The sequence below is a fragment of the Nothoprocta perdicaria genome, unplaced genomic scaffold, assembly GCF_003342845.1.
Source record: "Nothoprocta perdicaria isolate Ctin4 unplaced genomic scaffold, notPer1 scaffold_145, whole genome shotgun sequence".
Lineage (NCBI taxonomy): Eukaryota > Metazoa > Chordata > Aves > Tinamiformes > Tinamidae > Nothoprocta > Nothoprocta perdicaria.
In genome coordinates, this window is record NW_020454594.1 from 435,539 (window position 1) to 448,665 (window position 13,127).

General features: G+C 42.8%; 1 long non-coding RNA gene across 1 annotated transcript; it reads left to right on the plus strand.

The window, feature by feature from the left end:
• Window positions 1-310: 310 nt before the first annotated feature.
• Window positions 311-935, plus strand: LOC112943360. Its single transcript, XR_003248558.1, has 2 exons — window positions 311-451; window positions 861-935. It is a non-coding gene; the product is annotated as an uncharacterized LOC112943360 (long non-coding RNA).
• Window positions 936-13,127: the final 12,192 nt, after the last annotated feature.

Consider the following 13,127-nt stretch of genomic DNA (forward strand, 5'->3'; position numbering starts at 1 on the left):
AGCATAATTCCAAAACTTATTCATTGATTGAAAGGGAAATAATCTATTGTCTGTTTAATTAATTTCAAGGAATGTATTACAAATATTCGAACATGTAAAAAAAAAAGGTTGAACTTTAATTGATAAGGCACCGTCCTATCTACAAATGAATGGAAAGTGAAACTTAATTATTTGCTTTCAAATAATTACCCTGGTCACATGTGATGTAATAAGGCACATGTGCTGTAGATAAGTCAATCTGATTCTAGAAGCTGTGTTATAAAAGTATTGCGTTATTTTTTTTTCTTATCTGCAAAAAGATTCCAGAATTACCAGCAGCTTTTCAGTCTATGAGCTTTGAACATGTGGAAATGTTGAGGCCTGTCCCTGCAAGATGGTTATCCTGAAAAACTGCAGCCAGCATTTTCTTTTTAAGAGTTTCCTTGCTACTAACAGTGATTTTGAACCTTAGGTAAGTGTTGCTCAATTGCATTTTTTTCATGTCCTTTAGGAATAAGGAAGATGCAATGCAGGAAAGAAATCGTATTTGAAACCTCCATAGTAGTCGTTTACTTTATGCTAAAAACTTTACAATAGCCATAAACTTAGAGCTATCTGATCCTATGCAAGTTGGAGTTAATAGTCTGATAAAGTCACTGCAGGGTATGTTATAATAAAGTACTGTTGATGGCTTCTTTAGTAATGTATCATTTAAAACATATCATGGCAAAGGAGCAAAATGGAAATGGATTTTTATTTCCCCTAAAGGTCTAACTTCAGCATTTCTATGTCAGAAAACAAAATTATATTAATCTGATTTAGCCACTTGATCTGCAGAATTATGTTGATTTCTGGAGGCATTTAAGGATCTTTTTTTACAGATGAAAAGTGATCAAAGACCAATAAAGGTGGTTTGTGTGAGGAAAACGATTTCAGAGTTCCAGAAGAATCACTGAAGATTCGGCACGTGACTTTAATCAGTTTAGTTCTTTGTCTTCAGATCTTGTAAGGGTCTGGCGAGGCAGCTTTGCCTGCAAGCACACCTGACGGGTCACGCTGTCGGCAGGGATGAGAAAAACACATAAGAATTCTCCACCCACAGTATTCTCTGGAGCAATCCTCAAGTGGAGATGTATAACTCTGTGTAAAGTGTCTTTTGATTCATTACAAAAGGGAAGACTGATTTTAAAATATTAATGTAGTGTGATAAGGCATTAAGGAGACTGCTTGTTTTTGGATGGTATTCCTTACAGAATGGAAGAGGACTCCCCAACAGCCACCTGAAGGGATCCAGGAGTGATGTTCACAGAATCACAGACTGGTTGAGGTTAGAAGGGACCTCTAGAGATCATCCAGTCCAACCCCCTGCTCCAGCAGGGACACCCAGAGCACGGGGCACAGGGCGGCATCCAGGCGGGTTGGGAAGATCTCCAGAGAAGGAGACTCCACAGTCTGTCTCCAGGGCTCTGGCATCCTCACAGGAAAGAAGTTCTTCCTCACATTGAGATGGAACTGCCTGTGTTGCAACTTCTACCTATCACCACTTGTCCTGTCACTGGCCACTACCAGTAAGTGACACCACCAGAAGAGTTTGGCTCCTTCCTCCCTACATTCACCCTTTGGGTATTTATACATATTCATCAGATTTTCATATTCATCGTATGATATCATGTGATATCATATCATCATATACATATTCATCAGATATACATATTCATCAGATCCTCTCTCAGCCTTCTCTTCTCCGGGCTAAACAGACCCAACTCACTCAGTGCCTCCTCATACAAGAGATGTTCCACTCCCTTAATCATCTTAGTTGCTCTCTGCTGGACCCTCTCGAGAAGCTCCACGTCCCTCTTATACTGGGGAGCTCAGAACTGCACCCAATACTCCAGGTGCAGCCTCACCAGAGCTGAGCAGAGGGGCAGGATCCCCTCCCTTGACCTGCTGGCGACATCCTCCTGATGCAGCCAGGATCCCATTGGCCTTCTTGGCCACGAGGGCACTGCTGACTCGTGGTTAACTTGGTGTCCACCAGGACTCCCAGGTCCCTCTCCGTGGAGCTGCTGTCCAGACAGTCAATCCCTAATCTGTCCTGGCCTTTCTAAATTCAACACCTTTTTACCATGGAGGGCTCAAAATGAGAGAGATCTGCTACTAAGTCAAAAGTAAAGTTCTACCAGTAAAGCACTGAGGAGAACCATCACGCTGTGTTTCCACCCATCTGTGCAGGCACCATTTCATCAGTGACAACAAAACATTCAGCCCGTTTGACATAACAGATCTGCAAAATAGCTGCTGACTAGAGGCTGCAGAAGACAGGCGTGCAGCAGTGTACTTAAGCATTTGGTTCACTTTAATCTTATATAATGCAAAGTTTGCTTTTAAATTTGGAGCCTCTTTGCTTTATTTTTTTTTTTTTATTTTATGGCCAAAAGAACCTCATTTTGACCTTATCTTCTGCTGACTTTCTCATCCCTCATAAGTGTCCACATTTCCATGCAAGATGCAACAGCCCAGCTAATACTCTGAGAAACTACCCAACAAAAGGGATTTCATGGAAGTGAATGAAGCCCCTTAGCCAAATAAGAAAATACTTCTAATTTCTGACAAATAATAACTTCTGAAGTTGTATGGTCTGAGACATAGTTTTTCTACAAATGTTGTTAGTGATAAGGATGATAAGGATCGAATCCACTAACTAGCATTAAATTTGTTTATAAAGATGAAAGCAAGCTCTGGATTTCTTTTAAGGCAGACTAGAAAAGAAATTACCGATTTTTTTACAGAATGGGAACAGAATAGTAATGCAAAATCTGAACCTATGCAGGAAAAGCTGATGTTAAATACACTGGAAGCCATGCACAGCTGAGGTTAACTTTGCTCTACTATGTACAGGGCTGAATAGCTCTGTATTTAGTTTTTTACTTATGTGCAAAAATTCAAAACTCACCTCTCGAGCTCACGGAGAGAATTTTGCTAAGGCGAAGGAGATTTAGGCAATGCAAAACTTGGTCAGGATTGATCTTCTCCAGAACTGCGGGACATCCGTGTGGAGTGCCATGGGACGTTGAATGACCACAGATGGTTAGCTCTGCTCCTTCTGCCTCGTCGGGAGGAGAAAAGAAACTCCAGCAAATTGCTGGCATGAAGGATCTTCCCGGGACGCTGGTTACGTATCAAGTTAGGCAGCTACAGAATTAGCAACATCATTTCGAGTGACACTTTTCAGCTTTCTTTGGAGATGTCACATACAAATGCAGGGACTGCTTAGCTCATGATTTTTTAATAGCACATATAAAGGACGAGGGCTTCTTCTCCTCTCTGATAGCGCTTGGTGTTGGTTAGATCCTTCCTTCAGCTGGTTTAGTCCACAAGCCCCACAGATCCCTCCCCTTTCGTGGCTCTTCTGCTTTTCTCCCACATGATGTATTGGAGCTAAGAAAGCAGCAGGGAGCAGGGCTGGGAACAGGCAAACTCAGTACATGTAAAACCCCACCCTAGAAGCTGTGTTGTGGTTGATTATAGCGTCACTGATAGTGTTTCATGACCAGTAATGTGCAGCGTGGTGGCTTGCGGCACTCTCGCACGGTGCTGCGGCTCCGCGAGCGCTGGTGGCTGGCTTTCAAAAGCAATCCCCATTCCCACCCGGTCCCGGCGCCGAGGGAGCATCAAGACGTCGAGTTTGTCCAAGCAACGTAGCTATTTCATGGGTCACTCTGTTCTCTGGTGATCTCCGGGAGTATCAGCTTGGTTTCTGTGATCAATCCGTTTTGATTGATCACAGGGGTGAGTTTAGGCACTGGATCAAGTTAATAAATGAAACCGTGTGCAGGCTCGTCTTGTGTCCCAGTCTGAACTTCATTCATGGAAGATGAAGTTGAATRACCAGCTGCAACAGATGTGGAGGTACCACCACCCAGCTGACAAAGGGTGTCCCGTGGCATGACCACGAGTCATGGCATGACCCACTGGGGACTGTCTTTCCAACTCAACAAAGAGCAACTGCAGCAGGAAGGGATKCGTTCTGCATACTGAAAATAAGATTATCTGTACTTTTAGAAGTGCTTTTTCTCAAAGGGCATGAAACAATAAAAGGACTTCACCTCATCTAAAAAAACTTGGAGGAGGAGGTGTGAGGGGGCATGAGGGCTGTCAAGAGAAACAGGTCTGGAAAGACCTAAGGAGATACCTACAGGCTCCTTGCTGTCCTCAGACATGCTTTCTGCATTTTATTAATTGCTGTCCTGTTTATTATCATTGAGAATAAATAAAACACCAGGTTACAACAGTTAGTTAGTCACTGTATAGCACTGGCTCCCAAAGAGCAAAGTTTCAGATGCTGGAGCCAAGACCAGCTGAGAAAATGACCTGCAGGTTTCCTTGCACCTGGGAAACAAATCCTCAAAACAACCAACAGGTTTTTGAAAGCTCTGAAGCTCAGGGCAAAAGGCCAGGGCAAAAGGAGAGATGCACTTGCTGTAAGAATTGTGATGATATCAGCAACCACGTTGCTCTATTTTTTTCCCCTATCTGAAAAGGGGTCAGGAAAAAAAAAAAAAAAAAAGCAGATTAAGGATGAGATAAAGAGAAACTGCATGTCCCAAGTCTCCTAGTGCTTCAGGGGAGGCTGTGGAAAATCTCTAGTCCTTAAATTTTCCTCACATTTTTCATTTTTCCTCACATTTTTCATTTTTCCTCCATTTAATGTAGGAGGTGGGAACTGGAAAGGAGCAACAGATGAGTCTGGCAGCCAGAATGGAAACATGAACAGGTCAATGAAATGTCATGTAACTTATCTCTCCAGTGGCTGTTCCTAGGCTTCCTCCCAGGCAAAGCCCTCCTTCCAGATCGGAGATATCCTGAGGGTCAGGTTCCCAGAAGCCACAAAGTGCCAGCACTGCTGAGCATAGAAGTGCTATTTAAACTGATGAAAAACATTCTCCCACTTCCTTAGGGATTAATTTATCTGGATAGCAGAAGCTTCCAAACTGAGTCCTAGATTAAACAGATGTAAAAGGATCTTCAAGCTTTATATTCCGGTCTCTTTTTAATCTATCAACAGAGAAGGCGTTTAATAATATCCCATACTAATTGGCCATCTAATAAAACTTGGGACAATTAATTTTGCTTCCAAAATATATGCTGTTTGAGAGGTGATTTATAACAAATAAACAAACTCATCTATTGCTGATCCTGCTGGCAAATGATTTGAGGTAGTAAACGAGCATTTCATCAAACCTTAATTGAGTTTAGTCAGCCATTAACTATGGTTCCTATTGACCGAGAACTAAATAGTGATTGATTGTCCTGATACAATTAATGGCTATTGGATTTTTTAGGAATTTAGGCTCATTTGTYCAAGCTACTCTTTTCACAATGTTTGGTAGATTTAATTAACATTCCTTTCGATATTTTAAATAGGCTCAAGATTCTGGGAAATACAGTGTAATCATTTTTAYGTTTCAGCTGCCACAGGGAGATGCAATTAAGCTGAAAATATTAATAATAAAACAGTTTGATTTATAAAGCACTGTTTACCTTCCTAATATAATTTAGTGAGATTTTACCAYGTGCTGAAACCATTCATTTCTAGGTGGCCCATAATACTGCGGGATTGACACAGCTATTCCCCTCCTCCGATTCCCTTCATTACTACTTTATTACTTTACATACTCTTTGAGAAACACTATATTTTTACTTAAATATAAACTCGTTCAATTATTTTCTGTTAAGATATGCAAGATAGCAAATGACATATAATTTGAATGGGCATCTGGAAAAATAATTTCAGATTTCSACTGGTGCCTGATGCTCTCTCATCTCATCTCCCTGTAGGTCCCAGGTGCACATACACTGATTGGGGTTTATTGCATGCAGATTTGGTCAAAGAAGGAGTTCAAAACGTWGTGGGATGGAAGGTGGAGGAAGGGAAGAGAGGAAGCAAATCCTCTTCCCTTCCCATAAAGCTCATTTCTTTATTCCTTTATTGCCAAATAGATTGTTATTACCAGGAACAGCRCGTTAGGGATTCAGAGGTGTTAATTGTGTGATGTGTCATTAATAACCTGGATCCCTTGGAACACATATCCCTGTTAATCGAACTGCATGGACTTGGTGGATGAAACTGAAGAAGGGGAAAGGAACTAGCTCGGGACAACCTTTATTTGGGAAGTACTTGAGGCACCTGAAAAGCTGTGAGCCCCAGCAGCAGGAAATAACAAACAGCAGGGCATGAGTCCACTGGGACAGGCGCCAGCAGCTGCTGCCGGGAGGGGATAAGGAAAGGGAAGGCCGGGGCTGCAATTCCAAGGCTTCTGCCAGGCACCTGCCGCGACGCGGGATGTCTGTCCCCTGCCACCACCCTGGAACCATCCACATGCCGGGCTGTGGAACGGGACACCCGGCTGTGGAATGGGACACCCGGCTGCGGAACGTGGCACCGCTTCCGCCTCCATCCCTCCCATCCGGGGCGCCGCACGGCCGGCCAGGCCTGGCGCGCTAGGCCTGCCAGGCCCCGGGCCTCGCCATGCCGGGAATGTGCGCTGGGATGCAGCGCTCCTGCCATCCCGGCCGCCGCAGGGGTATTTTGTTTCCGGATGCTTGGAAACCTCATCAGAGCTGCTCTTGGAAAACAATTTCCTCAAGGAAATGCTACAAACTTGTTGAACACCCAAGCAGTAGATTGGGACTAACACTCTACTCCCACCCCTGTTTCCAGGACAGGACGACTTCAATCAAAATACAAGTTTTAGTGTTTCTGAACATCAACCTTGTAAAATAATTTGGTTTCTCCCTTTTCCCTACCCGAACGTGTAAGGTTAACATGCAGTGACGGAGCCAGCAGTGCCATCATTTTCCTTTCCCCTTTTTCAGTCCGTCCCAACAACTCTCCTTTAACTAGTTGTCTTTTATTTGATGTTTTAGACCAGATATCCTAATGGCCCTTTTTCATAAACAGTCCTGGCAAGAATTCTAGCTCTAGCAAAGAGATTTGCTTTTGGGGATTCCCTGCTTCCAGGAACCCAGCTTAAAATCTTCTCTATCACTTCCAGGTTTCCCAATTTTAATGAATTTTGTCACTGCAGTTGACRTAATTTCAGTGACTTTACTACCGTGTATTCAGTGTTGCAAACAATGTCAGAAGGGACTGATTATATGCAAGAAGTAAGAAAATATATGCTTATATAAAATATGTAAGTTCATTCTTATCCATATCCCTGTTGAAGAGTATTAAAAGCTTCTGTTCACACACTGCACAGAGACTCGAGTTCTGCATATCCCATTAATTGCATTTCCTTTTGCACCCCATTCTGGGGAAATAGCGCTCTGARTAATTCTCAGTGCTCTAGCACACGGGAGCTGGTCTCTGCCTGCTGCAATACCCTGTGTCGCCAGGGCCTGGCACTCAGCTCACATGGCTGTTTACCTGGGCTGCCGTTTCAGAGGTTCTCTTTATACTACCAGCAAAAATGTATTTGTTTTACTGCCCCTTACCTTGGAAATATCAGCACTATATTCTGTTTTAAAGACTGTTGTTACTATGGATGCAAGAGCCTATGTCCTTTTACATTCAATCCGCTGTATTAGCCAGCAGGATCCAGCAGAAGCTCCCTGCAAATGTAAACACTTACATGCACAGGGACCTCCTTACAAGTGACTTGTGGATTTGCACTTAGCCATATAMAGTACTTTTAAAAGCTGTATTCAAAGCCTGCAATTTAAAACCATTTGAGTGCAGTGTGTGGCATGCTGAATAGAAATGATGCTTCATAGTCATTCATCCAAGTTTTATTTAGTTTTAACATACAGCGTTTTCTGTTAAATTACAAAGGCTTACATTGTGCCAAGAACTTAAGTGTGTATCAGTTTCAATGGGGAATTTTCTTTTAGGTCTGATGACAGGGCTACGAGCCCACCTTTCGAGTGGTAACAGCTAAAGCTGAGTGTCATCATCCTYGAGGACTTCCACGGACTGCCAGACATGGAAAAGAATTCAAGCACTTACATACATTGAATGCATTCTGTTTATTTGAGAAGGAAGATCTCATGGGAGTGCCCATTACGGAAGGCATCTCTTATCAGGTACATAAAATCAGCCATTGCTTCCAGCAGAATACAAAAATACACATCTCAGTGACTTCCATACAATAATAAATATGTAATCATGCATCCAACAATAAAAAGGCACGGAAAACTGGTCACTTAGTAGTCATAAAAATTACTAACTATATTAACAAAGCCACCCAAATTATCTGTACAAGGAAATGTAACAATATATTCCAAAGGTGAAAACACATAAAACATCTTTAAAATAGTATATGCAATAAATACCTCAATTGTTTTTATATATTAAAAATAAAACTGTGCCATTGTAAACAGTATGTAAACAAACAAAATTCACTGTTCCTTACAATTATTACAAGTAAATAAAGCCAAAAGTTACACCCCTGCTCTGTTAGATATACTTCATTGGCAAGTTTTGTCAGGCAGTTTGAAGTTTTACTCTTTTTCTGCAGCAAACAGAGCCCACTATGTATGTAACTGTACGTACTAAGCTAAGCTTCAAAACTAGCTACCCGAAAGAGTAGCTCCTTAAGCAGTCGGAATTGAAGCTAAGAAAAGCAATTCTTGCAGTGTTATGGAAAAAGTTATTTAGTTATACTGCATATAATAGTGTCTAGCAAAACTCAGCCGCGTATATACCGCCTAGGCGCTGTTCTGTAGGTGCAGGGAGCTGCAGGCAGGAGCAGCRGCTGCGCCTGTGGATGCACAAAGCGAGGCTCAGGTAGGCCGGCCGAGCTGGCCCCGGCCCAGCGCCCAACTCMGTTCCTGAGCGCGTTACAGGATAATGAGCAGGGAAGAAACAAGCGGCCGCTCGCTCGGACACCCATCCAWCCTCCCGCCGATGGCCACGGGCATCTCCTGCCGACCTGAATGGGCTCCCRGCAGCAGCTCTTGTCCCCAGCCTGCCGTCAGATCCGCACGTGATCCGCTAGCGAGCCCGAAACACTCTCTGCCCCCCGACTGCCTCCACGTTTGGTCTTTTGAGGGCTGCTTCTGTAGCCAACAAACTCCTGGAAAGTTCAACCAACCTGCGTGATTTCCTCTAAGAAGGAGCGCCTGGACGCCCAGTATTTCCCTTCCTACACAAAGTGGTATCAAAACGCTCCTGGGGCTAGCTGGCCTTCTCTGTACGTGTCTTTAAGCTGAGCTTTACAGGGCAATACAGCTGCCTTGCTGTTGCAATACAGCTGCCTTGCTGTTTCCTCAGCCTTTGATAGTGCTGGAGCTACCTCATTCACACCTCCCGTGTCCCTGGACTGCCTGTCTCCCACAAATACAAACTTACCTGGTCCAGGAGCACACGTCTCAAAGTGCATGACAGTTCTAGTTGGAAAATAATATTGTTAGCATTAGATTAAGAAATTAAGATGTATTTATTTGGCTGTCTCCCAGCACGGTGTCTTTTCACAGGAAGAATGTACCTAGAGCAGACACAAATAAAAAGACACCCTGGAAAGGGATTTAGGAAGCACGGCGTTACGGAATTTCTTCTCCCTGGTGCTAGCAAAGAACTGATCCTGCTGTCTCTAAACAAATCATTTTTCTCATATCAAACGGGCAGTTGCCTGACTTGCTCTACCACTTAATATTTCTGTAATTTTCTTCACCTGTGAAATACTAAAAGAATCATTCCACAAAGAGGCTTTGAGAAGATTTCCATGCTTTGATGAGAATTTTAAGGTATACTATATATGTATATATATATATATTTAGATAAGGTACTTTGGATGAGGTACTTAGAATATTCTTCTTCCAGATTTGCAGAGCCAGCTGAACTGTATGGAATCAGCAGGTACACAACACAAATGAGACAGCTCTCTACTCATCAATAAATAATGCTTCATTTTCAGTTACCACACTGCACGCTACCCTTGCAGAGAGAGACAGGAAAAGTGAGCTATTTTTAGAAGAATCCATATTAAGTCTTATGAAAGTTACTACAGAATGTATTTTCTTAGACATAGTAAAGGACCAGAACGATGAAAAATTCTGTACATTCGGTGATGCATATATCCCCACCTGTGCTGTATTTTGCAAGTTCTGTAGAAAAATCCAAATAGCCACTGCAGATTTCACACTGGAAAAATAAATACAATTCACTAACTTAAAAAAAAAAAATCACAGTAGGAAAATAGCCAGTAAACAATAGATTTGGAGAGGTTAAATCTTGGCCCTAGTGAGATCAATGGGAGCTTTGCCAGGGATTTCAATGAAGCCAAAATTTCACCCCGAATCTCATACAATTCTTCAGCTGACAACAATCATAAACATCCTGCCGCTCCACTGTATAAGTTAAATATTAATAAGCATCTGTAAACATCCTGCAATTCAACTGATAGAAAAAAAAATACAATAAAAAACAATGCAGCATCTCCAGCATGGTATATCCGCAAGTTTCTGGCTCTGCACACGCGTTGGCATCATTATATACGCAGACACTACATATATGTACAGGTGTGCACACGCAGTCACTCTACACACCAGATCCTACCTATACACACACATGCACACGCAATACTGGCAAGAGAAGAACATTCATAGTGCAGCATTTAAAACCCTCCTGATGATCCCATCAGATGTTCACTTTTCCATTCTTCCTACCCGAATGCCCCGTAAGCTTACACACACACACATGCTCAGACTAAAATGCCCAAATAATCTCAAGGGGGGGACTAAAGTGCTGTTTAGAGCTAAGCACCTGCCTAAGCCCCTACAGCTCCGTGGCTTCCATCTGTGCGTTGCAAAGACCATGAATTTTCCTGTGGCGTGGACAGGACCCAGGGGAAACGAAGGGCACTTCTGACCTGACTAAATCAGTRCAAATCGTGTCAGATGTTTACACTGCTGTTTACAATACTTTAAGTCTTGAAATGGGTGGAAATGGTGTATTGTGGCTTTTTGCTTCACACTCTCGTTCAGACATAACTAGATGTGTTGTGCAGAAATCTTGCACCGTGTCACATCTTCGACAGGAGGGGACACCTGGCAACACCTGACATGGTTACTAGCAGCTTTCACTCACACAAGTAAGAAAATGCTGTTAAGAATTAAGTTATTGAGTTAATCAGAGTTAAGTGACAAACAAAGCCATCRAAATTGCACGCTCCTGTTGTGCCATAATCCTCTCAGCACTTTTAAAACACCGCTAGAAGAAATYTGCTATTTTAAATGCCACGACATACAACACAAATGCAATTATGCAGCTGTAGCATTTATATTATAGTACTGGGCGTTTAAAGATACCTAGTCTGGGCATTCAGTGGAAATGTGCTACACTCTCCAAGCAAAGAATACTAAGAAACATATTCTGGATAATATTTATGAATGGAGGGAAATAAAGTGTTTACTTGGACTCCAGATCTGACACTGATATTTAAGACAATATTTTTTGGTTATGAAATTTTACATATGGACAAATCATAGCTCAGCGCTCCAGCCAGTATCAGACACTAAGATTTGGGAGCGGAACGATGATGATGAAGGCCTGGAGTTTGGATGTTGCAGAGCTCAGGCCCTCACCACCCCTCAGAAGTCACCCAGTGGCTTTTTAAGGTTTGTGCAAAACGAAACTCTACCTACACATCCCATCTATTGCACATTTAAGCTTCCGCTGAGAATATTACCCTTGTGTTTGATGAGGAAGAGATCCCCTAGACACATGAACGTCACACTAAGAGCCTGCAGCTCTAGGGAAGTCCTGTGTTGCAGTGTTTTCTAGGCTTCAAACGTCTTCATATAAGAGAGTGGCTAATGAACCCAGGCAGGTTCAGAAACTGTGCACCTTGGGGGGAAAAATGGCAATTTGGGMACATATGGACAACCACATTTTTCAAAGCCTGTGTTTTAAGGGCAAGGAGAGTCCAAGGCAAGAAGCACAGATGCAGGAAGCCACAGACGGAAGCAGAAAATCCTCCAAAGGACAGCTAAGCAATCCAGCCCAAATATTTTAATGTGGAAAGCTGTTGTTCAGAGAGGACAAGGCCACTAGAAACCCTCAACGTTTCCTGCATGTCTTACAAACGTTCACGAAACGCCCCAGGAAGAGCTCCTATTCTCCRAACAGCCCCGAAGGCCCTGATGTGTCCGTGGGCACACGCACCTTCTCCTCTTGCCTTCCCCCACAAAGCAAAACCRAGGAGCTTCTCGGAGCTTTCCTCAACCTCCACATTCACACAGTGATGGGAACAGCCAGCAGGACTAGGTCTGCACAAAGCCTACCTGAACCACTGCAGGGAAAATACAGTCATACCTGTAACTCTTTCCCAGCTAACAGTATTGGCTTGTTCTTAACTAAAATAAAAAGCTCTCTATCTGATTACTACTTTAGTTTATTAAAAGCAGGGCTTAAAATTCCAGCTCCTTCTAAATAGTCACAGCAGGCTCTTGGGCCACTATGTGGGGAGCAGTATTTCTGGCTTTTCTCTCAGTTTCCACCTTGAAAATAAACTAGCCAAGTTTAGTTTTACTTTTAGTTCTCTTCTTTCTGGTTTCATTCTCCAGTTCACACACGCTCTAGTACAATACCGCTACATACAGGTGAAATGCAGCTTCCTAAAAAACAAAATGATAAAGCAATTCTAATGCCTTTCAACTTTGTAGCATGTTATTTCTCTAAATACCTTTAAAATTATGACATGATTATTGCAGTTTTATTACACACTTTTTTTTCCCCTCTCCAAAGTGTAATTCCCATAGAATAAACTACAGAGTAGTCACTCCACACTTGGCCTACTAATATCTCACTTCAAAAAAATCTCACACAGTTGGTTGGGTTTATCCAAAACACCTCCCTTTCAAAGGGCAGCCCAGCAGGTAGGGCTAACTGCTAGTGATACGGATTGAAGGGGATATAAGTGCAATTAGGGAGCTGGGATTGCAGGGATATAACTTAAAGCAGGATTTGAGTCCTCGATGGCTACAGTAGACTTCAGAGCCACAAACCTGCACAGACCCAGGGATCTGGAGCATCCTGCAGCTCCTTTCGAGCCTCCCCATCTCTTCAGGATAGAAACCCTGGGGGCAACGTGCTTGGGTCTCCTCCTGGCAACTAGCTGGAAAATCATCCAGACATGGAGCTGGGA